The following is a 4552-nucleotide window of genomic DNA, read 5'->3' on the forward strand; positions in this document are numbered from 1 at the left end:
CTCTGTTCTCTGCTTTGCGTCTGTCTGGTGAGCTCCTACTCATCACTCAAGGCCCAGCTCAAATGTCCCCTTCTCTGCCACATTTTCTGTCCTATCGTCTGTTGGTGCTTCCATGTCCCTCTGTTCCAGCCCCCATCCTACTATGTAGTAGCTATTTGCTTCTTCTGTCTCCCCTTCATAGCCTCATTCATCCTCGTGGTCACAGAGTATGGGTTCAGTGAGCACCTGTTGAATAACTGGGCGAATAATGTCATGATGGGAATGCCTGCATGACTGGGAGGGGGCGAGAAGGAGAGTAAGAAGGGGCCCCTTCCCGGTGGGAAACGCTATGATACATGTTGCTCAGATATTTGAAAATTTTGTGTACATCCTTTCCACTCCAGCTGCCATCTGCCAAAGCCAGCTCTTCAAGGTTTGAGTTGTCGGATGGACCAGGCAAACCCAGGAGCAGAAATAGATGTTAAAGTGATTTACAGGCTGCAGAGACAGAGCCTGGGGGAAAAGTTAAAGGATCCAGGATTCATAGCCCAGGAAGGGGGAGCAGAGGGGGTTCATCCTGGAGATAAGGAGCCTCCTTCACAGACAGCTCGGCCCCTGGGGCTGCAGCATGAAGGCTCCCTGGCAGACCAGCCTTCTCCCAGGGGCCGTGCCTCCTTCCGCTGTACATCTTCTCACCCTTCCGTCCTCCACCCTCTGGGCCCTCCTAGCCTCTAAACGGGGCTGTGGAGGAAAGCATGAGGACAGACTTTACATCCTGGCCACCACTTACCAACAGGACAAGCCACTTCACATGCTGGCTCAGACACAGGCTCAGTAACGGCCAGCTTCTCCCCATCTCCTCCCTCCTCACCACTCCACCCCCAGCCCGCCTCTCCCTGCAGCTGAAGAGGAACGAGGGCAGCCTGCCTCCCCGCAGGCCAAGCCCCAGAGGCCATCGTTTCAGAGAAGAGGCAGAGAGGGCCGGGGCAGAGCGCACCGCAACACCCTCCTGGGCCCCCAAGCACCCAACACGTATCCACCTTCTCTCCATGCACACATGTACACGCATGTGCACACGTATGTGTGTGTGTACACACACATATACGTGCACACGCGTACACATGCGCACATGTACACACATGCAGACACGTGCAGGCATGTGCACACGTACGCACGCACACAGTACACACATGTGCACACGTACACACGCGTGCCTGCTGCTCCTCAGCTCACCAAGCTCCCCTGTGACTCTCCTGTCTCCCATCTAGACCAGGAGCTCCCTGAGGGTAGGGACCGTGTCTCATTTTCTGTTTTCCCCATGCCTGGCATCCGACAGGCACCCGTACATGTTTGGTGAATAAATTAATGAGTGCGAGAGACGAGCATCTTGCTCCATGGTGGTCGCGGTATTTGATGTGTTCTGTGGGATGAAAGGTACATTAAAAACTTTTAGAAAAGAGCTGGAGAGTGCAGGAGGCAAGTGGAGGTCTCTAAATCCCATGGCCTTACGGGTGGCATCACGGAAAGGGGCTCTGGGTTTCTGGGGACGGAAATAAGGGTTTTTCGCCCTGCATTATCCCCCTCCCCCCTCCCCAGCAGAAGAGCCAGCAGCCTAGGTCCCAAGCTTTGGAGGCCTTTGTTACAGGCCCCAGAGTCCTCTCCTCCCTGTCCTTTGTTTCCTAGTCTGCTGGAGGAAGGTGGAGAAAAGAGGGCCCCAGGGGCCAGGGAGGGGTGGGAGCCAGCGAGGGTCATAGGACTGTAGGGTCCTGAACCTGCTTGAAGACCCTCGCCCTCAGAAGGGGCCACACAGGGAGGCTGGGCTCAGGGCCCAGGACGCCAGGCTGCAGGCTCAGAGGCAGTGGGGCCTCGGGCTGTGCTGTGCAGCTGGGCCAGTGGACATCTCGGCAGGAGGAGTGGGGATTTTGCACATTGCAGGGTCGGGGTGAGGGCCCAGGAGTAACTGACAGCACATTTCTCCCTGCGTGGCAGGTGGGTTGAATGTGGTTTAGGAATACACACGCTCACAACCAGGCCTCACACGGGTCACCCACGATCGCCTCTGCTGAACAGACGGGAGGCTGGGTGTGGAACAGGACCCTCGCCTGGATGACAGCTAGAGAGAAGCAGGGTTTGTGTTTCTCCTCACTTTGCAGGCACACCCTCCCTGGCAGCAGGGCAGGCCCACATTCCCAACCTGATTCTGTCCAAACTTGAGACTTTCTCCTAGAAATGTCACCAAACTCCCCCTAGAGTCACCCTCCCTGTCCTGCTCCAGGAGCCCAGGACATCCCTGGAGGAGGTTTCCTGCCCACTCTTCTCCGATCCTTACCTGCTCCTGGAGCCCAGAGGTGGCAGGTGGTGGGTGGCATTCAGAGGAGCCCTTCCACTTGTCCGAGGCCAAGCAGGCTCTCAGCAGTGGGCCAGGACTCGACCCAGGTCTCCAGACTCTGAGGTCTGGCCCATCCTGCTGCCCTGGCCTCAACTGCTGGGCAGCTCAGGTTGCCCCAGAGAGACCAGTGAGCTGAGACATGGGATGGGGAGACTGGGGGACACTTGGCTTCCCAGCTCTGGGCGTCAACTGCTAGTTACACTTTCCACTGGTCTTACCACTCCGGGCAGGCCGTCTGTGTCTGTGTCCCTGGTGGGAGAGGGTGTCAGTCAAAATGGGACGGTAAGGGGGGCTCAGGGACCCTAACACATGGGTGTTGGCAGTCAACCACCCAAATCTTCCCTGGAGCTAGTTGCTCAGAACTCAGTGCCAAGAGCCATGGGTGGGTGGCACTCAGGAACCAGAGGTAGTGGCCTCACCCCAGGCGGCTCCCTCACCCCAGTGAGCAAACACAGTATAGGAGCTTGTGTACATGTGACTCTGGCACAAAGAGGCCAACCAAAGCCTCTGAGCTGGGTGTGGTGGGTGTTGGCGGCCCAGTGGTGATGAGTGGTGGTGACAGGATGCCTCGTTTCCCTGGCAACCTAGTGGAGGCTGTTCCACAAATACCAGCCAGTGGCTGCCGCCGCTGGGCGGCTGGGAGGACTGAGATCTGAAATCCGAGTCTGCCCGGCTGCCACCAGGTGCAGGGGGGCCCTGGCCCCCTCCTCAGCGGCCGTCCTCTGTGGTTGGTTCTGCGTGTATTTATTTTGTCATTCAGCAAATCCCTTACATCTCTGCGTACCCATCTGTGCATCTTGGTACAGTCTCTGCCAGGAGTGTCCTTTCTCCTTTGACTGGTGAACTCCTCCTCCAACCTCAATGTCCACTTCAAATAGCCCCTCGTATGGTCACATGACCATCCTGAGGTAAGCTCAGGACAGTCAGTGGAAAAGATAAGCTTTATTCAAAAGGCCTCAAGGAAGGTCTAGGCGAGCAGATCAGGACAGAGGGAACAGGTCAGGTCAAGACAGGACTTTGGGGTGAATAAACCGTTAAGACTCTCCATCAACTGTCTTTAGAGGCATCACAGAAGGAACACTATCTTGCCCTGACTGGGTGGCCTGGGACAAGCCCCTTTTCCTCTCCAAGCCCCAGAATCCCCTTTCCTAAAATGGGGACATCAGAGAAGGTAATTCTTAAAGGCCCTCCCAGTGCTGACAACTTCATGACTCTGTGATTCTGGGGTGCCCTTTCCTCTCTCTCTGAGGGTTACCTATCTTCCTGGGGAGCTTACATCCTACCTGTCTGTCTCCCAGGCCGGCCTCTGTCCCACTGGCCTCAGCCTGAGGCAGGGCTGTCTTTACTAGGTTTTCTAGCGTGGGATCCACCGGCCGCTCTCCCCGGAGAGTCCCACATGTCTCCCCAGTCTACCTGGGGTCTCTGCCACTTCCACCCTCACTCTTGCCAGGATTTTCTCAAGGATCTACAACAGCTACTCACTTCCTTTTTTTCTCAGATTCTCTCCAAACTCTTTCCCCAGCCTCAAAAGGATTTTACTCCTTCTGTGGTAGGAAAACCACCGTGTGGTTAATGGCGTGAACTCCACGCTCTGAGGCCTCTGGACTTTGCTCATGTTACTGAAACCAGGCTTCCGGGAAAAGACGGCAGAAAGAACATCTAGTCTTACTCTCTCTCAAAACCTCACTAGGGCTATGGTAAAGAGATCCACGTATGCACGCGCACGCACACACACGCGCGCACGCGTGCGCACGCCAGGAGAGCAGACCACAGCAAGGTTTGAGAAGCTGGGAAGCAGGTGGAAGAATGGAACTGACTTAGCAGATCCCAGAAAGTGAAATCTCAAACCCACAGGGAAGAAAACTAAGAACTAGAGTTGTGCGTCTCAGAATTCTCAAGGAACTAGGAGTATCAGGAAACTTTAGAACTCGGAGTAAGGGCGTGGCTGAAATGAGGAGGGTTAATCTAAAGTAGCCAAAGAAGGAGGTGGGTCCTGGGGTCCCCTCCGCTCCTCACTAATGGGCAACTGTCCATTCCCACCCCAAGGGAAGACTGGAGACTTACACCCTGGAAAAAGGTAAAAAGTGACCCTTTGGATTGGAGGATATGGGGTCTCACCACAAACGGCAGGATTAAGTTAATGTGGGAACTCTGAATGCTAAGGTCATACCCCCAGGCCCCCTG

The sequence above is a fragment of the Pseudorca crassidens genome, chromosome 14 (genome assembly GCF_039906515.1).
Source record: "Pseudorca crassidens isolate mPseCra1 chromosome 14, mPseCra1.hap1, whole genome shotgun sequence".
Taxonomy (NCBI): domain Eukaryota; kingdom Metazoa; phylum Chordata; class Mammalia; order Artiodactyla; family Delphinidae; genus Pseudorca; species Pseudorca crassidens.